Consider the following 27,209-nt stretch of genomic DNA (forward strand, 5'->3'; position numbering starts at 1 on the left):
ACATGGGGCTCAAACCCACCAACCATGAGATGGTGACCTGAGCCAAAACCAAGAGTTGGGGGTTCAACCGATTAAACCACCCAGGCAGTCCAGTATGCATTTTTTTAATGTTTTCTCAGTTTAATTAAAAATCATAGAACCAACCACTGAATTGCAGACTACAAATGGGTGGTTTTTATGGTAAGTTGTTATCTCAGTAAAGCTATTTTAAAAAATAAAGCACATTATAATATGTAAACAAAATTACGCCTGAGTTACAGTTCCATTTTCCTAATCTTTCAACTATTAGGTGGAAGCCATGTGATTTCTCCGGGGGAGAGTCTCTTTTCTCTAGTTGGCTTTCTGATCCCTTCAGTATATTAATGGTATACATTTCAAAGTCATGTACACTTCTGCCTGCTCCAATATAAAAATTGATTTTAAAATGTGTTTACTTCTTTTCCCATTTACAAACCAGAAAAATACTCCTCCTCAAGGCTCCTAACTTGGCATACAGGACTTGTATAATGTAGTTATACGTTACACTGGCATATAACTTGTATAACATAAAGTCTTGTCATTAGTACGTTCAAAGGGGTCTCCTGCAGATTTTATTACTTACATCCTTATCTCCTTCGCAGATTTGCATTTTGTTTGCCTCTTTGGTATTCTTACTTGATTCCCTGAATACATGCTATTTTATCTTCCCCAAATGCTGTCTGCTCTCACCACAAGTCACGTTGTAACTGAAGTGAGTGATGGCCTCCAAGATTAAATTGATGGCACCAGCATATTACAATTTTCCCGTTAGCTGAATAGGCCACATAGAAATGGCCATGTGGCAAGGTATGATCTCAAGAGGTTTTCTACCATGAAAATTTTATAAGTTGCGAAGCTCTGGGATAAAATTCAACTTTAATTCCTGAGGATATGTTAAAAATAATTAGAATAAACCTCCACTCCACTGTTTACATTTCAGTCCTGAAAATAGGTATAAACTACTTCTCTTGGCTGGGAATCCGCACAAAAAGAGTAAGGGTATGAGAAAGAAAAGGCGAAAATGGAGATAATACTTAAAGGGTAATAATAGCTTGTAGTTTGTAAATAATTTATTTTTTAAAAAATGTAAGCAGTCAGAAGTCACCTATTTTACCACAGAAAACCTTAACTCTATTGGAATATTTGTCCTGAGTGCAGTTCAAGGTAATCACAGTAACAACGGCAATACTTATCAAATATTAAATATTTGATAATAATCTCAAGTCTGTGTGAGGCGTGGTGTGAAGCAGTAAATCTTTGTGACAACAGTGACATATACTCTGGGCTGGTGCCCCAGCTGCCATTCACCACCTCTTTCTTACTTGCCCTTCTGCTAGAAAGGCTAAGAATCAGGTGCTTGTTTTCTAAGCCTCCCTTACCATCAATTCTGGTTAAAAAGGGGAAAGAAATAATGTGGGGATTGGGGGAAAGACTTCTCTTTCCAAAAAATGAAAAAGGTACCAAGTTGTCTGGTAGCCACCTTGTCAAGCCACTCACTGTCCCCTCCACTTGTTCCCCACCATTGTGATGCTGTCATTTGAGGAGGAGATGCCTGGCGCTGCAGCAATCATCTTGACACCATGAGTGACAGACAGATGTGGTAGCCCAGCAGCCTCATACCCTGAGCTGGTGAGCCAACCTACAATCTGTTACCTCCAAAATTGCTAGTTACACAAGGTAATTAGATGCCTTTATTATTTACTAGGTTTTCAGTTACTGGCAGCTTTATGCTATAGTATCAACAGCCCTGTGGAGCAAATCACGGATGAAGAGGCTGAAGGACAGAAAAACTTAGCTTCCTCCAAGCCACACAGCCAGGAAGTGACAGACACATAATTGCAACCGAAGCCCTTACTCTCTAGTGTTGTAAGTATCTTCTCTACATGGCCTTTTGTTTATGAAGGAAACAGTGTGGTATTTGAAGGTAGAGTTTACTTTACTTTGCTTCTCTATTCTAATTTGTTCCATTTTAACCCCTTCTCTCCCCCACTTCCCTTGATACATCCTGCCATCTCCCCAAGTTTGGTCCTTTGTCCCATCCTAGAATAATGTCTGGAACTATTTTAAGGGCATGGTATCTTTAAAACCAAAAGGCCTATAACTTTCCTCAACGGTTGCTCTAAATTAACATTCCTTCCTTCCTTCCTTCCATCCATCCATCCATCCATCCATCCATCCATCCATCCATCTAAACATTGCTGAGTTTCTATGGGCCAGGCCTTGAGATAGAAGTATCAAAGGTAAAGATAAACAGGACTAGAGCCTAACAGTTGCATCATTCATGTACTTACAGAGGAAAATACTATACATTAACATGTGGCATAAATACATCACAGTGAAAAGCACAGTATAAACAAACAAGCCATAATTTTAGCAGAGTAATAAAGCAACAGACTCTGGGATTATCTGAGCAGTTCAGAAGGTGCGTGCTTGAGGTGGACTATATCATATTCAAATTTAACTCGTCTCTATCCTCAGAAGTAGGTAGATAAACCCTTAAGGTCCAATTCACTTGTCATGTTTTCATGCATGTTAAAATATGAAGATTATGCACATCCCAGTTTTACCTCTTTATGTTTGCAAGAACCAAAATCAAGTACATTGAACGTGATGTGTTTAACTTTACGTGCGAAAATACAATTTCCGCAAAAAATGCAGATGGCTCGACTGTTGGCATGTTCTTACGATATTAAAGTATTACAATTAAAATTATCAATGCACTTACCTTCAGAGATCTAAGTAGCATCTACTTGATTGAGCTTCTGATATTCTTGTACAACTTACTTTTTCAGCACTTAATACAAAAAAAGTACTGAAATTCATGTAGAAGATGGAGTTAATATTCAAAATGATTCTAAGTGGTGAACAATTAGTTTTTGATCTTGAGGATGGCTAGAACACTGTCCTTTGACTTTTGATTCTACTTTTTTTACTGGCAATTTCAAAGTAAATCTTCCTTAATTCATCTTTTAGTTACAAGTTATGCTTTTCTCCATGCATTATGTATTAAGTTACAGGGGCTTTTCAAACACACACCTAGAATATTCTGAGTTAATGAGGTCACATGCACATCTGATTGTCTGGATCTGTAGCAAAACATGACAATGTTTGAAGTATATCTCCGAGGCCTACAAACAATGGAATGAATGGTGTTACTACCAGTTACAATAAATTTATTACATTTCATAGGGTGACAACACTTTTAACATACCACTTCCACTCATGTTTGTAATTTGGATAGTTGCTGTCTTGCAAATTCCCAATTACTTTGGCAATGGCCTTTTGATTTCCCATGAAATGAAGCTCCTTCCACAATAGCACTTGTAATGCCTTGTACTAAACTTGCTGTGTTTTGATTGTTTCTGAAATTCTATTCACTTGGCCTATAATATCACCAAGCTCCTCGTCTATGAAGGATGTCATCGAAAACACCACTATACAATATTGCAATGTCTTCAGCACTGAGAACAAAGGGTTTGTCTCAACTGAAGTGTTTGTAGCTTAATCTTTACTTCTGTTGTACTAAAAATTTTGATATGTTGATAACACTCAAGAACACTAACTTTCGAGTCCAGAAGATAGAATAGGACCTCTTCTGTTTGTGACCCTGGAGTAGCTAGCAGTCTCTCTGGACATCCTGTTTCCTATTTCTCAAGACAGGGACTTGAGCTAGGTAATTTCCTGACAGGGCCTATCTCCAAAATGCCTTTGAAAGTGGTGGCCAATTGTTCTGATACATCTGAGGTGGGGTTCCTTCCCCAAACAAATGCCGCGACAAGAATTTGAGTGCAAGCGGTTTGTTTGGTAGTTACCCCAGGAAGCACAAAAGGAATGCAGGAATTAAGGCTGATGAGGCAAGGACAATGAGGATGTTACTGAACTACCACAATGGGCACCCAGAGCTTCCATCACCAGATGCTTTGGGATACAGTGTAGAACTTGCTCCCCAGAGTTATCCCATTTGAAGGCTGAAGGAACCACGGGATTTGTACACCAACTCCTGTCAGTCATTAGTTGAGGGCTCCTGGAAAGGGAAGGTGCCATCCACAGCACTTGCATCCTGCCACACAGGGCTCCAGCTGCTAGAGGATGTTCTCAAGCAAAGAGATACAGATGGCAAGAATTTTAAGTTGGGCCAGGGTGCACTCAGGTGCACTGAAGTGATATAGGAGGGGCACTGCCCCTCTCCCAATATCTACCAACAAGCCCATCCTCTGGACTTGCTCAAATGTCACATCACTTGTGAATAGTCTCCCTGACTCCCGACCTGTGTTGGGCCACACGTTTTATTTTAAAGAGAGCAAGTGCAAGTCGGGTAGAGAGGTAGAGGGAGAAAGGGAGAGAGAATATGAATGAACCCCAAGCAGGCTCCATGCTCAGTGCAGAGCCCAACACAGAACTCAACCCTACGACCCTGGGATCATGACCTGAGCTGAAATCAAGACTTGGATGCCCAACCATGTGAGCCACCCGGGCACCCCATACCACAACCTTTCATTACAGGAATGGTCACATCGTATATCTATCCTTCCATTAAACTCCAAGCTCTATTTCTACCTCACAGTCCTCCTCCATGTATTTGACTGATGCTGCTGTATAAGCCTATGGTTCTTCAGTAGAAATTTACCCTTCACCAAGCCATCTCCTACTTTGTTTCTCCAAGAAAACAGCATACAGAAGTTACTACAGCTGTTTGTGCCCAATAGGCATCCCTGTCTGCAATTATTTATTTTTTATTTTTGAGAGAGAGACACAGCATGAGCAGGGGAGGGGAGGGGAAGACAGAGAGACAGACAGACACATACACACAGAACCTGAAGCAGACTCAGGCTTTGAGCTGTCAGCACAGAGCCTGATCTGGGGCTCGAACTCATGAACCATGAGATCATGACCTAAGCCAAAGTCGGATACTTAACTGAGCCACCCAGGCACCCCTCCCTGTCTGCGATTCTTAAACTACTTCAACATCTAAATAGTTGAGTAGCTTATGCTGACATTTTAATGTTGCTATCAAATTCAGAACACCAAAGGCTTAGTGGGCCAAGAAGTTTACATATATGTATAAACATACATATGAATATATATACATACATACATACATAAACATCTATAATTATTAAATATATAATTATAATCTGTAACTAAATATAATTTGACCTGAGATCAGATCTAATGTTTAAAATCAGATTATCAAAAACCACCAACCAAGGTATTTTGAGCAGTTTACTTTAACACAGGTAACATACCCAGATTTATTTTTCACTGCTAACTTCTACAAAGAAGCTTGTCTAACAATTTATATGGAAGTTGTCTCTTCTGCCTATGTGAAGATGCATTTTTCATGCACTGTCAGATTCTGTTACTTTATATAAATAGTACACAGTCTTCAAAGCAGTTGTGTATTTTTCCACTGTTAGAACTTTGTCCCATTAGCTACTACATTAGTTAATAGAGCTGCATAAAAAAAAAAAAAAAAAAAAGAACGATATATTCTAAGTAACTTCATTTCTTTTCATTTTGGTCAGTTCTCAAATGCATGTTTGCTCCATGTTTCAACAAAAATATCCCTTACTTTATGGCCACCCCTATGGGAAAGAAAAAAGTACAAAAATGATTAAGAGAGTTCTAAATGTCTTAAGGTTCATGCTTTTTCAACTTATTATTACCCAGGCTTTTTTCTGCATACGTAGTAGCAGCAGTATATTTTATCCAAGCAAATTACTTTAAAAAGACTCATCTGATTACTTAATTTCAGTCTGAGCCAATCTTGGCCTATTAAACAAAAACAAAAATAAACACAGAACAGAGCTAAACAACCTTTCCCAAATCCTTTCATCCAACTCTCTGCTCATGGGCACTATGACCTGTATTTGGTTCCACCTACTCCATCCATAAATTCATTCTCTTTCTCCTTCCTTCTTGGGTTTCAGTCAATTCAGTTCATTTTTTTGCCTCTAGCCCCTTCTTAGTAATTGTTATAGTACCCTTGAAACAGGGAGAGCACAGTGAGATTTGGGGACTTCTCTTAGGGGGAGCTAAAGTTTCGCTTTTTTCCCCTCTGGACCAATTAGATTGCTATGAACTCCCTAGTGCATTGGTCTAATGCATTATAATAAGCATTATTCTAAGGGGTATATATAAACTCTACGTGACACATCAGCAAGAGAAAGGAAGAGTATCGGAAGTCAACACAGACTGCTGATCAGTCCTTTTGACACACAGTTTAAACTATGCCCTTTGGCACTGAAATGTCTTTAGAGAAAAAATAATGAAAACAAGTAAGGAACAATATGCTTAATAAACCAAACTTAGAGAAAAAGAAAATGAACCTCAATTACAACATCGGTATTTTTGGTTAAACTACATTACATACTAAAAATAGTTTTGTAATAAACTGATGAAGTAAGCTTCTGCATGTACGTATCCATGACAACTCGGGTTTATATCTTTGAGTTTCTAATAGCTATGTCACCAGAAATATGTAAATTGTTTAAAATGTTGTAATAAGATAAAATCATTTGTTTCCATAAATTTCCACTAGCAAAGAGTCCAACAAAAACTTCACAGCGAATCACAGATTATGACACATTTTATTATTCTTATAGAAATTAAAAAGGCTATTTATTATCCTAATTACAGTGAAGAGCAAGAGGCAAGGGTCACATACCCTTCTGACTATTGTGAAGTCAAAAGGCTATGAAAATAAAAGGAAATGTACATGCTACCTTCCATACCAGATGGAACCCCATTTGGAAGTCTGATAGAGTAACTTAGCGGGAGCTAATACATGCCAGAGGAAAATCGCAATAGAAGAGTGAATGTGGGCATCCAGGCAAGAGCTTCTGCTACTCTTTTCTTTTTCCAGTAAGAGGTGTCAGTTCCTTTAGAAATGGTACTTTAAGAATGGATTCTGGAATATTTGGTCAGTGAGAAAGCAGCAAATACCATGCCATTAGACTGTGTTTACTCAGAGCATGTTGAAAGCCCCAGTCAACAGTTATGAATTCTGGAGGCGCCCTGCAGGAAAAATGTGAATTTCTAGGAAAGAAAATATAGGTAATATAAAGAATGGACAAAACAGGCATTCCCAAGTCTATTTTCTCAAATACAATCCTGATTTTCTCTTTTGTGCAATGACAAAGAAAAGTATACTGCTGTTAGTATTCTTATCATAAGTGATCTACAGAAAAAAAAAACACTCAAAGAAACAGGTCTTAAAATATGGAATTTAAATTTCAGATTAAAGTTTTCCAATAGTATCTAAAATTATCTTTTAAAAAAGGAAACTCTCATAAACTAATTAGAATAAGAGATGAGAATTAAGGGGGATCCCAAACTATAAAATTAAACATTTTAATTCCTCCCCCAATGCTAGATTATATTCTTAGTGCATCAAGTCTAGCAAAAAATTCTGAACAAGAAAAAGTCTGCCTAAAAACATGGTTCTTTATGAAGACATATGGAGGCCAATCTGATGTACTCAATTCTAAGTTAGGTGGATATGTACTCTTTTAAGCATAGTTCTGCTATTTAGATCAATTCTCCACTTGCAGACAAAATCAACAAACACTTATCTTTGTGTATTTGGGGGACTGGAAGAAAGGATGACCAAACCATCTTTTATCTTCTTCATGTGTATTCAGATGTTCCTTAATTTCTTTGCAGTTTTACCAAGATATAATTGACATATAACATTGTGTGAGGTTATCACATCTTTCACCTCACAGAATAGTTTTTGTATCTACATGTGTGGTGAAAACATTAAGATTCACTTTCTTGTCAACTATACTGAAAAAAAAAGATCTACTTTCTTCGCAACTTCCAAGTACATAAGAAAACATTAAATATGGTCAACACGTTGTACACTAGATCCCCAGAACTTATTCATCTCCTTTTTCTGTTAAAACAAAAGCTCATTTAGGTATAAGCGACATACAAAGAACTGCATGTATTTAATGTGTACAATTTGATGAGTTTGGACATATGCTAACAGTCATGATAACCGTTATCCATGATACATTACTACCACAATCAAGGTCATCCAATATTTATCTCATAGCTGTGAAAGTTTATACCCTTTGGCCACCTTCTCCCTATTTCTCCCATCCTCTAGCCCCTGGCAACCACCATTTCTACTCTCTGATTCTAGGAGTTTGACAATTTTAGGTACCTCATATAGATAGAATTATACAGTATTTTTCTTTCTGCATTGATTTACCTCACTTAGCATGATGTCTTCAAGGTTTACCCATGTGGTCACATATTGCAGGATTTCCTTCTTTTTTTTATGCCTAGATAATATTCCCTTATATGTATTTACCGTAAGAGAAATTCCATCTGAGAATGAAGCAGAGACAAGCAGAACCCAGAGACATAAACTTGACAACATCTCTTGAGCCCCTGGATCTGGCCTATTCAAAATCAGTATCGCTGACTTGGACTTGCCAGCCTGCGAGCCAATGTTCCTTTTTTGCTCATGCTAGGTTGAATAGACTTTCTGTCACCTGCAACCCACAGAGACAGGATACGGCATTTTCAACAAGGAAATAGCTCCATGGGCTTCTTATGTAATATTAAACAGAGGTTGCAAGCAAGAAATTCCTTTAAGGATTCTCTTGGCAAAGTATTATGATGCCGCAGATAAATTAAAAGTTTCCCCTTCCCAATCCAATCCCCCAAAGTATCCATTTTTATCAATTTAGTTCGTCTCCTCAGAACTACTTTTTGCTCAGTTTACAAAGAGAAGATGGGGAGGGAGTAAATGAACAGACATACGAAGGAATGGGAGATGGTCTCTTCTGAAGGTGTAGGTATAAAAATAATAGATCTGTGAGTGTACGTGTGGATCAAGGGAATAGACACAGTTATTTTGCATATGGTTCTAAATAATTGAATCATTTATGGTTTTGTTTTTTGCATCTGCCTCTACTTGCTTATCAGAATGCTCTAGTGCTTTGTCAACTGGCAGTGTACAGTGACCTATCTGTTTTAAATGCTAGGAAATAGCTGCACTGAGGTCCATGTATCATCATTTGTCTATCCATTTTACTATTAATACATATTTGAATTTTTTTCTCCTCTAATTCTACACAATGATACAATAAACACCCAACTCCAGGTCTCTCAAGCTCAGCCCTTGACCTATATGTGTCCTACATGGCCATGATGGTTGTAGGAAATGAGACAACACCCATATCCTTGGGACCTTGAAAGAACACGCTTTCTCCTGAAGATCTCAGCAGCTGGTAGCCTTGCATAATTTATTAATACTCCCTCATTGAACAAACATTTGTTATATTATGGTCTCATCCCAAGCACTGCCCCCAATCCTTCAACAGAAAAATGGAACGAACTTGCTTCCTGCCTTTCAAGAGTTGACAAATTTATTGTAAACAGTAATTCTGAGAGGGCTATATGCCATATACACACAATTATTGACAATTACTATGTGCCAGGCACATTTCTAAGTCCTTTACCCACAACACCTCATCTACTCTTCATAAGGACTGTTCACGTCATTCTTGTTTTATAGATCTGATTAAAAGCCTAATGTCACATAGTTAGTAAGGCTCAGAGGTAAACCTGACTACTAATCCATCTACAAACACCAGGTTTATAAACATGTCACCAACTGCATCTAGAAAGAAAAATTTCTCTTGTATTAGGTAAGAACTGGTGAGAGGGTAAAGAGGTAAACAGAAAGCCATGATGTGGGGCCTGACCTATTAATGATGTGCACAAGGAGGCCACAGAATTTGGGAAAAGGAAGTTGGATGCCCAAGAAGCCCTAAGGCAAGGAAATGCCAAATACACCAGAGCTCCTATGTGGCTTCTGTGTACTTCCCAAAGTTCCCATGGATTTAGTCTGTAGACCACTCCTCCCATGGATTCTCACAATGTATGGGTGCTGTTATATAGCTTGGGTTCCCCAATTCATGATATTCAACAAGTGTTTGTTGAATAAAGAATAAAAATATGTAACATACTTCTAGCTTTCTCTAGAAAACAGAAAAGCATAGACATTACTGTGAGGTTTCAGAATGTATTCAAAGGCATGAGTAAATTTGACCCTGTTTTCAAATTGCTGCGCATTACAAACACAACTTGGAAACTTTAGAACAGAAATTTCATACACGAAGTATCTCAACTGTAACTTGCCAGAGTACAGATAACTATTTCTCTTTAACTGTAAAATGAAATACACACACCTATCAGGAAACACTCCCCCCAGTACCACCCCCCACACCCAGGGCAATAAAGTTTGTACTGGCTGGGAAAAGGTTAATGGAAACCAAATGCAATTGCTCTTCCTCATAAGAGAACTCTTTCTCAGAGCTTCTCTAAAGTCCTAGGCCCACACTTGACAGAAATCCTCAAGAGACGTGGATTGTGTACTCAGGGATTTTTTTAAACCTATCTCCACTCTGAATGGAAATCAGGTTAAGATAACATTTTGGAATTCAGCCTATTTCAAGTGAGCTAATCACGCTAATCACGTAACAGATTGAAACAAATAAGTTTACTTGCTGCCAACCTTTGCTGATTCAAGTTCTCAAAGACACAAAATGCTGCCTCTGGACAAAGGTAGGTTCACAACTCATATAAGACCTGCAGAAGCAGCAACAACACTGTAAGCAGAGGCCTTACAAGGGGCACTCCTTATGTGGCACTTTATGACCAACATTTCATTTTCTAGGGATCCAGAATATTCTCTCTTTCCTCTGTACCTTTACAAAAATCTCTCCAGGCCAAGAGTCACCTCATCAAGAAGCCGGACTTGGAAAAACCTGCTCAACAATGTCCCCTCCTTCCTCTCACTACCAAGTTTCATTTGGGACCTAACTATTGATTCTCAAATGGGGATGATAGGACCTCAAAGAACAGAACTGTCTACAGTTGAAAAATCCTCTCAAGTGATTATGACCATACTTGTTCTCCCATTTTAGAAAACCTGTTGTAGGCCTAAGTACCACATTTTTCTTGGGTCCTTAGGAGATAAACTTCACAGAACAAAATTTTTTAACCAGCTAAAATTACCAGATAATGTTGAAAATATTAGATCATCTCTTTAACTACTAGAAGAATGTTTCCAAAACAAATTATACATTTACCTGCATTATTATAATTAATGTTGAGAGCAACTTACATTTTTCTTAACACCCTGACACATTATAACAGGTATCATCATTATGTGGTAACACTGCAACTATACTTTCATGTACAACTGAAGTGTACTGGATGTTGTTTTGAAAGGCTTTATTTTGGGGGGCTTTATTTAGATTTTTATGATTTTTAGAAATCTCCTCTCTTGTTCTTCTGTCAACCGTTCACAGAATTCTCCAGAGCAGATTATACAACTAACACATGGTAGAGTGATGTCTGAAAAGGTCTTAGGAAAAGCATGAACCAAGAATTTTATATCCAGCTAAGCAACTGTTTAAGCATGAAGGCCACAGTATTTTTTGATATACAACAACTCAGAGGACATTGTCCCAAGAATGCTTTCTTAAGGAGTTTCAAATTTAAGTCTGAGGATAAATTTCAGCTGAAGAAGAGAAAAATGAACAGCAGCAAGTGGCAGTAGCTTTTGAAGCCATCCAATTTTAGTATAAAGAAAAAAAAATCAAACCTGTGGTCATTATGGTAATAGAACCATAAAACAGAGAAGTAATAAAACTACCAAAACTTAAATAAGAAGGAAATGGTAGTGGATTATATACTGATAGTCTCTCTTTTTAGAACTGGGGATTCAAAAGTTATCATATATAGCTAATAACAGAAATAGAAGTATATTCAAAGATATTAATAAAAATATAATCACCCAAAATTGTGAAGGCAAAGACAGGAGGGAAGGCAAGGCAAAGGAAGTAGAAATCTACCGACTTAAACACCACATACAGAAGAGAGCCAATATATTTTGTCTAAATAAATACGAGCACACAGAGCACAAAAAATGTTGACAGAATTAGGCCAAATGTGTCTTGTAATTATAAAAGGAATATCCTTATCCATTGAAAGAATGTAGTCACTTGAAAGCAAAGTAACTACATGTAGCCCATAAACACGTAAGAGATTCACTTAAAACAAGGTGATTAGGGAAGGGGGACCAAAGGTTTTCCAGGAAATGCAAATAAAAGGAATTTAAGGGTTATTAATTAACACGAGACAGGTCAATTCAGGGCCAAAAACATTCAACAAAAACAAGGCATTCCATGATTCCATGATGATTCAGAGTTTAACCTACTGAAGATTTAACAGTTGTGACATCTGTGAATAAAATAGTGTAAAATTACAACTGATAAAGCAAAAAGTATAGGAAACACAGGAGATATATATAGAATCATACCCAACATAGAGGATTTTTTTTCTCCAGCTCACAAAAGAGCAAATGGACTGGAAATAACCATGGCTCACCTTAGACCTAAAGAACAAGATTAACAAGGTAATTGATACAGATTTCTATCAACTATAAACAAGACAATAACTCCTTGTGAAGTAATGATGCAATAGCCACAAAAAATTAACTTGTAGGTAGGCCACGTAGAAAAATTCAGTAAATCTCTGCAAAATTTAACAGTACAGATACACAAGTTAAAGAGGAAATAAATATAAAATTTGAGAATGCTTAGAAAATACATACAATAAAAGTTCTGTTAAAAATGTTAAGAAATAACTAAAGTCAGATTTAGGAGAAAATGTACAGTCTTAACTTTTTGTGTAATCATAAAAAATAAAATTAATGAATGATAAATACCCAATCTTACACAAGAAATTTGAGAAACAGCAACAAAATGAAATGAAGCAATGCAAAAAGAAATGGTAAAGAGAAATGAAAAGCAGAAAGTTAGAATGCAGAGCTGTTGAAGAATTTTAAAATACAAGAGATCCCTTTCTTAAAAAAATAGAATAAGCAAGCAACAAACACAACCAAGAAAAAATGGGAGGCACATACATACACAAGGTGAAAGGAAATAATCTCAAGAACTTGAGATAAAAGAAATAGACTGCTATCTTTCTCAGCCATTTGAAAATAAACGTGAAACTCTGCATGAAATCTATAGTTAACCAGAAAAATATAATTTGCAAAAAGTGAGCTAGAGCAGGAGAGACACTAAGAGGCAGAGCACAGAGGATATTCAGGGCAGTGAAACTATTCTGATGTTATAATGATGGACATATGTATTAATACAGTTGTCCAAACCCAGTAAATGTACAATACCAAGAGTGAACCCTAAGTGAACTATGAACTTTGGGTGATTATAATGTGCCAATGTAGGTTCCTCTCTGGTCTAATAAAATATAATAATAATAATAATAATAATAATAATAATAAAGGAGAAGGAGACGAAGAAGAAGAAGGTACCATTCTGGTGAGTGATGTCGATAATGAGTGAGAGGCTATCATGTGTGAGGGCAGAAAATTATATGGAGAATCTCTACACCCTCCTCTCCATTTTGTTGCAAATGTAAAACTGCTCCAAAAAATAAAGCCTTTTATAAAAAAAACCCTGACCTAGATTGAGAGAATCTATAATTATCACAATTGGTGAAAATGAAATTGAGCAAACACTAGGAGAGTGATTTCTCCTCCTCACCCTATCCCCCCAACCACTGCCTTATATCTTCGAAGAAAACAACAATCTTAGGTAATTCCCAGGTGGAAAAAAAACCTGTAAAAATTAAGTAGCTCCAGTACTGTACTAAATTTCAAAGTGCTAATACCCTCAATACTATTCAAACAGTTCCAAAGCAGAGAAAAAGAAAACAAAATCCTCTGAACTATTTAAGATGGAGCCAGTGTAATATGCATGCCAAAATCCCATGAAATAGTCTCCCAATACAACCACTCATCAATAGCACGTGTATTAAGGTAATACACCTTAAATACAACTGTAACATATTTGTTTAGATCTACACCAAGTTGTTTATTTAATTTGTATGGAAAAATAAATGTGCACAAAAGGGAAATTTTAGAAAATAATTCTAATAAAGATAAGGACACAGAGTGAAAACTAGTCTTATTTTAAGTCTATTGCTATTCAAAAATTGTGGTTCTCTTGCACAAAAATATAGATCAATGAATGGAGTTTAGACAAAAATCCAAACACACATGGGACCTTAGGTTATGGCATATGAGGCATGTTGAACCAGCAGAATGAATGGCATTGAGACTATTGAAGAAGCCATCCAGGAAAAAAATAAGGGTAGATATCTAGCTCATATCAAAAACTCTGGATAAAACCACTAGAAACATTTAAGAGAGTGTGTGTGCATGCACAAGCATTTGTATAATTGCAATGAGAAAAGATTAATAGGTAAAAAAAAATTTTTTTCATATCAAGCCCATCAGTAAAATGCCTTAATATAAATGGTAAATCAGGAGAATAATATTTGCAAAATCCTATCAAAGAGGCATCTTTTTCCAATATGGAAAGATTTTCAACAAATCAGAAGACGACCAACTACCTACGATAAAGTGGACAGAGAAGACAGGCAGAGTTCCTAGAAAATGAAATAGATACAACCTTCAATGCTCTTATATTTACAAAAAAAAAAAAAAAAACTTTGTAAATTAAAGGTGTACAGAAAGCATTTTTCTTCTATCAGATTGGTGAAGATCTCTAAGTGTGATATACATACGTGAAGAATTATCTTCTACACTCCAGTGGGAGTGGACATATAGAAATCTTCCAACAAGGGCAATTTAGCCATTTTTGTCAAAAATTTTAAAAATGTCCATACCTTAGGCCCCAGCAGTTTTACCCAAGAATTTATTCTGCGTAGTACTCACCCATTAGCTCAATGGCATGCGCACAGATATGCTTTGCATCATTATTTATAATGGCAAAAAGTTCTGAACAACATAAATTTCTATCCACAGGAAAATGGTTAACTACATTACATACATCAAAATAAAAGGATATTTGGTAGCCCTTAAAAAGGAGCTCCAAGTTAAAAACACACACACACACACACACACAGGTAGCTAACAGTGAGTCTTTCGTGTTTCCATTACTGCAAAAACCTTTGCCAAGCTCTCATGTGAAGGCTCTGTTTTTTACTTCAATATCTGCCATCAACAAGTGAAAAATGTACATTACAAAAACCGCACTCTGATAGATTGGTCTTTCCCGTCAGAAGAGGTGTTAGAACTATGGCTTGTTTTTCAATCAATTTATATGTCATAGCTGATTTTATGATCATGAGAGTTTTTAAAATCTTGATGCATGTTATAAATAACCAGAAGTGCATGTCCTTAATCACATATACAACTGTAAACTCCTTGTTGATAAGAATTTTATCACCTTCAACTTGCTGTTATAAACTCTAAGAGAAATGATTCTGAAATTTACTGCATTACTATCTTGACGATTTATTTTTCAAGTCAAGGCCACCACTAGAAACGAAGGCACTTTAGAGGATCTATGTTGTGTATTCTCAAGAAAGGTGCTGCATGTTGATGGCTTTGCGCTTTGCTTCTAAGGACTTAACGACCACAGAAATTTCTTTACACTTATCATTGTATTTGAGTAAATCATCATTATTGACAGATTTAAACCTCAAGGAAATCTCTAAATGGAAAAGAAAATACGGCTTTAACCAAAAAGTAAGTTTTATTTTCCATTAAACTGGATCATTAATGTCCAATAAGAATAATATAAATAAGGGAGAGTTTGTTTTTCATGAATTTCAACCCAGAATTTTTCAAATGAACTGAAATACAGAATGCAAAGCCAGTAAAAGATATTATGTATACACAGTCTGTCCTAATACTGGAGTGATTGGTCACCACTGGCTCTGCCTGGCCCATTACTGCCCAAGAAGGTTCAAGCCTTTGGCCAATAGAATCAGTACTCAATTCTCCTTTATTAGCTCATTATCCTATTAGGACAGAGATTCAAACTTTCAAAATGATAACAAGATCTTCAATTAGGTAACTATTGGACAATGACATACTTTCATTTCAACAGTTTAGAAAGGACCTATTCCATATCAGGCATGGGGCTTGGTAGACAGGAGTAATAACCGTGGCCTATCCTGCAGAAAGTCTGGTAGGAGAGATAGCAGGCCAATCAAGTAGTCAGTATGATGTTAAATCTGGAGAATGGAGAAGCAGCCCCAAATTGACATAATGACCAACGCCTATCATTTATACAGTCCTAGCAGCATTTCGGTGCTGTCTCCTGGAATCTCCGTAACACCCTGAGGCTGGCACCCTCAGAGCAGTCACTGGCAACACTGAGCCCAGGAAAAGCTGTATCATTCATTAGATCATCGTGGTAATGTGTCTGGATGCTTGTAGGTATGAGTAACCACACTTGTCACATAGCAGCTTCCTATTTTAATTACTCTTTCTTGCTAACTAGGTGCCAAGCTCAGCACATATGCTATCAATATGTAAATGTTACACCATTTTATATGGTGTCATTAAAGATTTTAATTTTTTTAAGTGTTTGTACTCCTTTAACTTTGGTGCCTTGGGACACACCCCTGCTGACTCTAGAATACATGTAACTCAAAGTAATGTCACAGCTGAGCCCAATGAGGACCAGGGATGTCCTGCCACTTACCATAGGGCTCTGACTAGAAGCACTGGATGACAGACTTGCACCCTGGGTGACCAGATTTTGAACTCCGTACTTTTTCACTACAACACCTCCCCTAAGGAGCAATTCTAGACTTCCCAATGTGATCCATCAAGTGCAGAGAGCACTTTCCTTTTGTCTTGTACTTTACCAACCTCATTTGCTTGCCACACAATCTAATTTAGGGCATTTCCTTACAAATTCCTTTAATGTATTGTAATTTGAGGTGTATATAGCCATGTTTATACAGAAGGCTGATTCTAAAACATCAGGAGTAAATCTATTTGAACTGTGAGACAGACCCTATATGGAGAGGCAGAGGTGAAGCTCAAACCCTGAACAGCACACAACTTTAGAGTTTATCATCCTGGAGTTCTCCAAAGAAATGTAATTCTATTTTAAGTATACTTGCAGAAAAACAAGTTTCAAATTGTCACTTCAAATACCTGGATATGCTTTAGATTTCTTATCCAGGGATATTTCACATTCATAATATACATATACACTTATCATTTTCAGGATTTATAAATACGATGCAAAAACGATTCTCCTAGAATAAACACCAAAAGACACAGAGTGAGCCATCCAGTGCATTAGCTCAGAAGGCAGAGGACATGCTACACTGCAATCACCAAGGGAAGCCAGAGTTTGAGATTCTTCCTGGACCCCAGTTTCTTTGGTCTAAAATGAAGTAATTGAATTCGGTATTTATACAAAGGTACAGGAGTGCTGATTCGAAGGGGCACATGCACCCCAATGTTTATATCAGCACTATCGACAATAGCCTAAGTATGGAAAGAGCCCAAATATCCATTGATGGATGAGTGGATAAAGAAGATGTTGTGTATACATACAATCGAGTATTACTGGGCAATCATAAAGAATGAAATCTTGCCATTTACAACAATGTGGATGGAACTAGAGTGTAATATGCTAACAGAAATTAGACTGAGAAAGACAAATACAATATGCTTTCACTCATATGTGGAGTTGAATATACAAAACAGATGAACCTAAGGGAAGCAAAAATAATATAAACACAGAGGCAGACAGATTTAAGAGACTCTTAAGTACAGAGAACAAATTGAGGGTTTCTGGCAGGGTGTTGGGTGGATGGATGGGCTAAACAGGCAATGGACATTAAAGTGGGCACTTGTTGGGATGAGCACTAGGTATTATATGTAAGCGATGAATCAGTGGATTCTATTCCTGAAATCATCATTATACTGTATGTTAACTTGGATTTAAATTTAAAAAATAAGATAAAATAAAATAAAATGAAGTGATTGAGCTAAAGGATATGTAAGGCTTCCTCATACTTAAAGATGCCTTGAGTCCACGGTCATTTTGCAAGCCAACAAACTTCAGTTAATCACAGGTCAAAATACATTTGCATGGAATGAAACTCAAGTGTCTGCACCGTCTTTTAAAATAATCTAACTGAAGAATGCTTCCCCCTACACACAATAAGCACCAAGCCAATTTTACTCAAGAGGTGAGCTTTCCTTTATATTATTCTAGGAATCTTTACTTGGCTTGGGCATTTTCTAGAAACTGCCATTATGGATAAGCAGACAAAAGCTAATCCCCCTTCTAGGAGAGATTTTCATTACTCCATATTGTTCGGCTTCTTATCCCTAGAAAAGGAATTTTTCCCAACCAGTTTTACTTTGTCCAAAGAATATTGTGGCAAGGTTGGAAAGCACTGCCACCAAAGGAAATAATGATATGGTCTAGAATTCAAAACCCAAGTTCCCTTCAAGCTGGTATAAGCTACACAATTCTATCTACTGTTACTAATGATACACACCCATCCAAAAAGCATTATCTTCTATTATTTTTTTTATGTTGCCAGATAGTCTAAAAACTTAGCCTTGTTACACACTACAGGAGTTATTTTACTGAAAACCTAACTAATATTTTCCAGATACAGTATTATCCTCAAATGAGTCACCATGCAAAGGCTTTATCAAATAACCTTCATTTTAAACTGAACACAGAACACCTCTATTTGTGCAGCAGCTGTATTCTCTTTCCAATTATGTAGAAAATGATACATAGAATGTGTGTTCAAAATGAGGACAGCAAGTTTAGTTTATAAACAGATGCACTGACCAAAAATCTGTCCTAAATGTTTGCTGTCCATTCATTCATTCAAGAGGCATTTATTGAGTGCTTATTACGTTCCCAACTCCACTCCTCACTGCTAGGGATATACACATGCTAAGATAAAACAGACAAGATCTCTGCTCACATTTTTATCAAGGATACCAACACTAAACAAGTAAAAATATTATTTCAGACAATTACAAGCATTTAAAGAAAAAAATTTTAATGTGATAAACAATTTGGACAGAGTTATTTTGGAGGATATTCATAGGCCATCTCTCTCTGAAGGAACATTAGAATAGAAACCTTAATCAAGAGTGGAAACCATCCAGGTAAAGCTTCTAAGTATTGTAAGCCAATTGCAAAGACCCTGAGGTTAGAGTGAGCTTGATTCAGTCTGAGATTAAACCTTTATACCTAATACATATATCAATGTATATTTTATATTATTTTACCTATTTAATAGTTGAAATGTATTAAAAATCAAACTTGAAACAAACCTGAAGTATTTCCACCGAATTATGGCATCCTGAAAGACATAGGTTGCTCTAAATAAATGCATCTCTAAATGGCTACACATTGACATCAATTACAGAGCGAGTAAAAAATATCAGTGCCCAGGCCCCACCCAAGATCAATTGGATCAGAACCTCAGTATATTTTAAAATTCCCTCGATGATTCTAATATGCAATGAGAACTGAAAGCCATCATTCTAAATTAATCTGAAAATTGCCTTATTCTAGCAACCAGACTGTGTTTTGGGGTCCCTCACTCTAATGTCAACCCTAGGTAGACTTTTGTTAGTTCAGGTACATTGGGAGTTTAATAAAGACCCTAGTGTGTGTGCTGGTTGAGAATGTGGGTTCTGGAGTCAGATCATTCCTGGTTTGAATATTCTCATCAGTTATTGAGACTTGGGCAAGTCATTGAATTCTTTAAGTCTTTGTTTCTCTGTACAAATTAGGAGTATACCACCAGCGTCTACATCATTCTTCATTAGCTGATGCATATACAGCACTTATCACTGCACCAAGTACATAGTAAATGATAAGTAACAACTATGATTATTATAATTAAGTGAACAACCTAGTCTTTTTATGTACTCAAAAAAAAAACCCAAATATAATTCCTGGTTTTCAGGATTCGCATTTAAATGCTTTAAAAAAGAACTAATTGTGATTAGGTTGCTACCCATATAATACTGTGTAATTATTCTCTTAAATGCCTTTCAAATCATGAGTAAGACAAAAATGTAGTTTTATTTCTAAATTACTCATCACCATACTTAGGAAAACTTGCTATAAGCATTCTTCAGGATCCTTAAGAGACTTGTACATTTATTTTTAATATGGGATAGGGAAAATTTTACCCTCTTGAAGATTTGCAGATTTTCATGAAAAAATGCTCAAGGTCAGTTGTGAATGCATTCCAAATTGCTTTCAAAAGAAAAATGATGAGAGCTTGATGTAATAATGGGCATCTTCATGACAACCATTCTCCAAGACGGAATCACTTGAAAGTACTTAAATCCTAACCATTGATATAGATAGCTTTCCATGAGATCGTGCCTAACCATGTCCAAGTCCAGTCTAATTTCCATAAAGCATACTTGATTAAATATTTAAATGTTCCACGTCTGCTTCCTTCCCACACACATGCATGAGCAGGGGCTTCCCTGACTGCAATGATCCATGCTGAATACTTAATGACTTTCTTAGACTCTAGGTTTATTTTCCAAACATTAATAGAAGATGAAAAGCAGTACATTATCAACAAAAAACATAACACCTACACAATGTCAAGGGAACATTTTGGTTTGCTGAGCTAACAAATGTTACTGCTCTGAAGGCAAAGAATATTTTTGCCTAAACAAATTGCAAAGTATCATAACTATATATCAGATGCAAATTACAATGAATGTGTCTATAATGCTATCTAAACATCTTTAAAACCACGACTTTTTATTTCAGAAAGTTTTAAAGGCTATAGCTATCAATTTCAAAAGATGTTAATCTCTACAAGTGTCTGTCCTATAATCACCTGAAGATGCATCATTCATCCAACTCTTGCCTCTTTCACAGTATGAGAATGAAATTAAGCCAATGGCACTAAGTAATCTTGTTAGATACAATGATATCAATTAAAAACTGCCAGTCAATGCAAAGTCATTCTCCTTTGTCATCAATGTGTATTTTTTTTCAGAAAGTCACAACTCTGATCAAGTTCAGTAATCAACCAGTCTATTGGTCTAAAGATGCTTTGCTCCATCGTTATTAAGTACTATAGGAAGCAAAAACTATAGACTTGTGATAGCCTAACATTTTTTTTTAATTTTTTTTTCAACGTTTATTTATTTTTGCGACAGAGAGAGACAGAGCATGAATGGGAGAGGGGCAGAGAGAGAGGGAGACACAGAATCGGAAACAGGCTCCAGGCTCTGAGCCATCAGCCCAGAGCCCGACACGGGGCTCAAACTCACGGACCGCGAGATCGTGACCTGGCTGAAGTGGACGCTTAACCGACTGCGCCACCCAGGCACCCCTGTGATAGCCTAACATTTAATGACACTTCACATTTGAGTGCAGATGGTCAGTAATAAAAGGAATTGGGTTTAAATATGCTTTTATCATTCTTTTGTGAATCAGAGGAATCAAGTAGTTTAGCAAAGGACAATCCAAGCTGAAGAGCACATAGACAGATTGTTGAAAGTGAAATAATTAAATTATGCAAAAACCATGAGGACAGATTGTCAAAAAATTTCTGCATTTGGTGCTACAGAACACTTGACTGGGTTAAATGAGGTTAATACAACTTGCCATTCAAGAATGGTAATAAACTTTTCTTATTCCAATCTCATGATAGTATCAGACCTTGAGCTAGATTACATGCAATCTTAAAGTTGTGACATAGGTATTAACAGTCTACTCTAATATAGAAACATGCTTTCCCAACCAAAGAAAAGGCCTTGCTATATTCAATTAACAAAAACTAACACAATTCGGTTATACATATGAAATTGAACTGGCCATAACTTTGTGGTTGTGTATTATTACTAGACAAAATATTAGACATAAGCAAGCATAATGCTTTGCAGATGTGGTACTTAACTACTCCCAACTCAGTGCAAATCAGTTTCGTCTCATGATTGGATGAAATATGAGGTTTCCTACTTGGTGACGATTTATTGAGCAATAAGGTGACTCTGGAAAGTCAATATTCCTCTTGAAACTTAGGTAAAATTATGTTTCACTCTTCCCTTTCAAGTTTACTTTCTGACTTACTGGTCTTAGTTTTGTAAATATGCTTCAATTTAGTTTTAATGTTTCCTTAGGAGGAAGTTCCAACTTCTTTCACTAAATCCACCCCCTTCTCCACCTCCTGGTTATCTCTGCTTTGGCCTCAACTTCTACCCTGCCCAACACAACACAACATCCTTTACTACAGAAATAACCAAACCTGAATCCATAGCTAACCGACCTGAGCTCCATGGACCCTAAAGCGTCAATGAAATGCTTTTAGAGATACAGGACCCCCTGAACCTGTTTTTAACATCCGTGAGTATATGAGTACGTGAATTCTTTTTAAAAGAGGACTCTTTGTGGTCAAGCAGTCCACAATCCCAAGGAGAGGAAGAAACAGTCTAATTTCTGTTCTCTATTGTGTTACATTCTTGAATTTAACCTTGGCTTTGCAGAGAATACATTAGGGACTTTGGAAGGTTGGAAATCCTCTACAGTGGTCAAACTAAAAAGGAACAGCTTCAATAATGCAGACTCCATACACAGCCACCGAAAATCTTAGTACCTAGTACCATAGTAAGGAAGAGGTGAAAAAGGGAGCCTCTGGTGAATCAAACTCTAGGGAAAAAATAGGGTTTTTTGTTTGTTTTGTTTTGTTTTTGCGGGGTTGGGGGGAAGGTTTAGACTTTAAGGAAGATATAGCATTCCACAAAAACTTTTCATTTTTTAAAATATTTGTTTATTTTTGAGAGAGAGAGAGAGAGAGAGAGAGAGAGAGAGAGAGAGAGAGAGAGAGAGAGAGAGAAAGAGAGAAAGAGAGCGTGCGTGCGTGAACAGGGGAGGGGCAGAGAGAGAAGGAGGTTCCAGGCTCTGAACTGTCAGCAGAGACTCAGATGTGGGGCTTAAACTCATGAACCACGAGATCACCACCTGAGCACAAATCCAAAGTCGGACGCTTAACGACTGAACCACCCCGCCACTTCTCCAGGAAAATTATTTCAAAAGGAGATGTTTAGTAATTTAAAACACCACACAGAGATGAGTGAAATACCTAAAGGCTTGCTATATTCATATTACCGAGTATATGCAGATGCCAGAAGAGCTTTTAAAACCACCTTATTAAAAGGAAATAGCTGCTTTGGGGATTAGAGTAAGATTAGTTCATAATAAAATATAATACTTCTGACTTTCTAGTAACCTACTGTTCTCTTATCTAGCATACAATTACAACTGACAGTTATGACAATGGACAAAGGACAGAAGAACACTGTATACTGAATCATTTCTACTACCATTCTTATGTATTTTATTATATTCTTATTTAGTAAAATAGGCATACTTTATATAACACAAATAGCTTTCCACAGTATTAACTGAAATACTTAATTAGCAAGAATGCAACTTCTCTCCAAATATGCAAAATAGAGTCTGAAAATAGGAATCCAAGTACATAAATGGAATTGTTCAGAGGAATCATTTGAATGTTTTAACTCAAATGTTTTGCCTGTATCTTAATTTTCTCATTTATTATGTTTCATTCATTTATATATTAATCATTCATTTAATACTTACTGGGCTAGGTTTTGGGGAGATAAAGTAAATAGAATTTGGTCTTTAGTGTAAAAGTCAGGGGAAAAAAAACCTATTCCAGAAGGGTTTGACAAGCACTAAGGTAGAGATGTGCATATAGCCTTCCTGTAGCCAAAGGAGGAGTATATATGTTAGGTTGCGGGAGTGGGGGGTATCAGAGAAAGTTTCCTTGGGAAGGTGATACTTCACACAGGTCCTACAAACAGACACAATTAATACACCCGGCACATTTAGGAATGTCATTTTTGCTACTTCTGAAAAAAACGTATACAGGCAGTAAAGTGAAAGAATAAATGTTAAAGAGCTCAACAGGGGCCAGGTTACAACGGCCTTATGTTCACGCTAATTAGATGACTCCTTGTTGAAAAGGAAATGGTCATCTAATGAGAAACTTTACCCAGAGAAGCGACATGATCAGAGCAGTGTCTTTAAAGACAGATTGAGAAGGATATGAGCGACAAGAGATGCAGATCTGTACCAGAGCAGGGGCAAGGGTGAGACACATTGGTTGAGATTGACTTAGGAATGGGAATGAGATTTGGTGGCTGAATGGATAGAACAAGGTTAACCGAGAAGCCTCAGTGTGGTGGGTAAAAGTGGTACCATTTACCAGACAGGCAATGTCAGAGAGGAAAACTTGGAGAAGGGTGATGGCGAGTTTGAATTGTGTGTGAAACGAGCAAACTGAGGTAACAATTAGACAGCTGTACATGTGTCTGGAGACCAGTAGAGAGGCCAAAGGAAGAGATTTAAATTTGGGGATTATCAGTATAGATGCATCCATTGAAGTCAGGGACCTGGATAAGTACATTTACAAATGTAAGAAAGCAGAGGGTCAAAGGCTCAATCCCAGAGAAAGACACTATTAAAGGGATTAAGTGTCTGAAGAGAGATTTATCAAGGTGGCAGAGATAACATCTAGAGAGACCACACATCGTGGAAAGCAAGATTCTGGAAACCAAGGAGATTTTAAGTAGTAGAGAACTGTCAACATTGTTCATCAGAGAATCAAAAATCTATCACTAAGCTAAGTTACCAAGTCACTGACCTGAACCCTAACTCTACTGGTGTGTATCTATAATATCAGGCTTCTATGATGAGCAACATGGGTACACAGGCCACACATAAGCCTGAAAGCAGGAGTGCTGTTTTCTACTCGAGTTTTCTGCTTTTCTGCCACTGCCAGAAGAAACTCTCAAGGACTTAGCTGAACTAAGGTTCAGAAGTACCAGTCAGGACTCTTTCCTCCAAGTCACAGAACCCGCTGAAGTGCAAAGCATGCTGGGAGAACTCATGGCATCAAAGGATGAACTCAACAAGCAGGAAGGCAAGAACCGGGACAGCCTCAGGGCCAACATCCAAAAAGGTAATTCCCAATTTCATCAGCTGGCTGAAGGGCTACTTTATTTAAAGCTAGCCATTTGTTCAACAGCCCATTCACTGAATTTACTTGTTGCTTGTGACAATTTGAAACGGTTTGCAGAAGTTCATATTAAACGGGATAGGGTTAAGAGCTCAGGAAAAAATTTATGCTGTGTTTTAATTGACCAGTTTTTTTTCCTTCCCTAACAGCACTGTCAAGAGAGTCCAGTTGGTCCCAGATACCCATTGTTAGAACTGAAGGGCGGAGGACGAGATAGAGCCAACAAATCCCCAGCTGGAAGAGAGAAGAGGCAGTATACGTCACAGCTGGTGCCGTGGACGGATTGGAGGGGACATGGGTGGGTGCAGAGGAGAGCCAGAGGTGGAGACAGAGGGTAAATGAAAAGGGGAGTAAAGGAGACAAGGTCAGATAAGCAACTGTTTCAAGCTAGGAGGAGATCACCAGTGATTTTAAGATGATGTAAAGCAGGAACCATGAAATGTACTGTTCTCAATTCTGTCTTCCTGTCAATAAAACCAGGAGTGCCAGATAGCATCTGAGACCAGATAACCATATGTGTTGAACTTTTTGGTTTTGTTTTTGAACATCTAATACATCCAGGGGTACTTACTCACTAAATAACTGCTTTGACTCTTTGGAAGGAATTGCTTTAATAGTCTCAATTCTTTCATGAGTAACCCTTCTGCTTATGCTTAATTCCAGAAAGTTTCCTATTCACTGAGTTCAACAATTTACGAAGTTGCATGCATAGGTGGTAATAAGCTGATTTTTCTTGTAAACAAAATAATCCACTAAAATTAAAATTTAATGTATTCTCTCACATACCAAATCAGACTGAGCAAATTATCCCTGGGTCTAATTAGCTTTACCAACAACACCTGTTCACAGTGATACCATATGTTTATGACGAGAACAATCAGTATAGATGAGCCTCAGAATGAGACTGCCTGGGTTCCAGGCCCACCTTTACTTCTCAACTGTGTTACCTCAGGCAAGTTACTTAATATTTTATCTAGTTTCAGAAGCCAACAGTGCAACAATAATAGTGACCTCATGGGGTTTATGATGATTAAATGCATTAAAATACACACAATGCTTTTAGGACAGGGACTGACTTACAGTAAGCACCATTCAAGTGTTTGCTATTATCTTTCTTATTTTTATTGTTATAGTGGTAGTTACTAGGGATGGGGAAAAAAGCTGCCAGACTTGATTTCTGCCTCAAAGTGGCTTGAAATTCACGGGAGAGAGAGAAACTATCATGCACGTACATAGATACACACGGACATTCTCACAGCACGTAGAGTGGGACTCTGTGTCAAATGCAGAAAGTGTAGAAAACTGTACTAACAAGTTAGGAGGATTCCTCACTCACCAACCTTTCTCTCTGCGCTCTATTCCCCAGACCAAAGAAGAAAGAGCTCCAAGGGCAGCCTTAAATTCCATGGGTTTGCGTTCTTTGTGGTGAGAGGGTACCCTACCCATGCCTGTCCCAAACCTAACAGGCAAGAACCATTTGTTTCCAGAGCCAAGCCTTTCAGGGGAGGAGGAGACTCAGTGAACAAGCAGTTTGTGAGGGAAACTGGCAGGTTGATGCTGAGCTGGAAATGAGCACAGTGAGAAAGTCCTTAGGGGAGGTTGACACGTGTCTCCCGGAATGTGGGGTAAACATAGGACAGAACCTGGTACCTATTTCTGGGCTGGAGCTATCAGAAGGCAGAAAGGCCTTCAAAGTATGTCAGCAGGTCTTAAAAGGATTAAGCTCATAATACTTGTGAAGAAGAATGGTGCGGCAGCCCCCTTCTAAAGTCCCAGACGCTGTCATGGGGGCACAGAAGAGAATTCCTATGATTTCTGTAGCCCCACAAGAAGGAACAAGGGGGGAGGTGGAGAAAGAGCAGCAAGAAGTGTGGAAGTACCATCCTCAAGAAGGAACTGGAAACCTAGTCTTCCAGATGGACTCAAAGGATTCTAGATATCCTCCTCTGCAGTAGTTGTGAGCAACTATAGTCACCAACAGGGGGATGAACAAAGCCCTCACTACCCACCCTCCCACGACCTACCCCTACAAATGCAAACCATCTACACAGAGACCAATCCCCTCATAGAGCATATACAGAGCTAGAGAGAAACAAAAACAACAAACCGAACAGCCTAGTTCCGGTAAGCTCTGCTTCTACTATTCCTCTCCCTTCCTTTCCAAAAGAGTAGACCTTGAAAGGGAAAAGGGAATGAGGATCTAGAAGCCACACACACCCCCCACCAACCCCACTTCTCACCAA

General features: G+C 37.5%; 1 protein-coding gene and 1 long non-coding RNA gene across 6 annotated transcripts in view; one reads left to right on the forward strand and one right to left on the reverse strand.

Annotated features, from left to right (window-relative positions):
• TRPM3 (transient receptor potential cation channel subfamily M member 3) overlaps positions 1 to 27,209 on the reverse strand; it is an 804,873-nt gene that overhangs the window by 512,915 nt on the left and 264,749 nt on the right. The window lies entirely within an intron of this gene.
• On the forward strand, positions 1,566 to 25,481 carry LOC109493720. Its single transcript, XR_006588607.1, has 5 exons — positions 1,566 to 1,647; positions 1,724 to 1,884; positions 22,046 to 22,268; positions 24,631 to 24,909; positions 25,116 to 25,481. It is a non-coding gene; the product is annotated as an uncharacterized LOC109493720 (long non-coding RNA).

This window comes from Felis catus, chromosome D4 (assembly GCF_018350175.1).
Source record: "Felis catus isolate Fca126 chromosome D4, F.catus_Fca126_mat1.0, whole genome shotgun sequence".
In the NCBI taxonomy this organism is placed as follows: Eukaryota; Metazoa; Chordata; class Mammalia; order Carnivora; family Felidae; genus Felis; species Felis catus.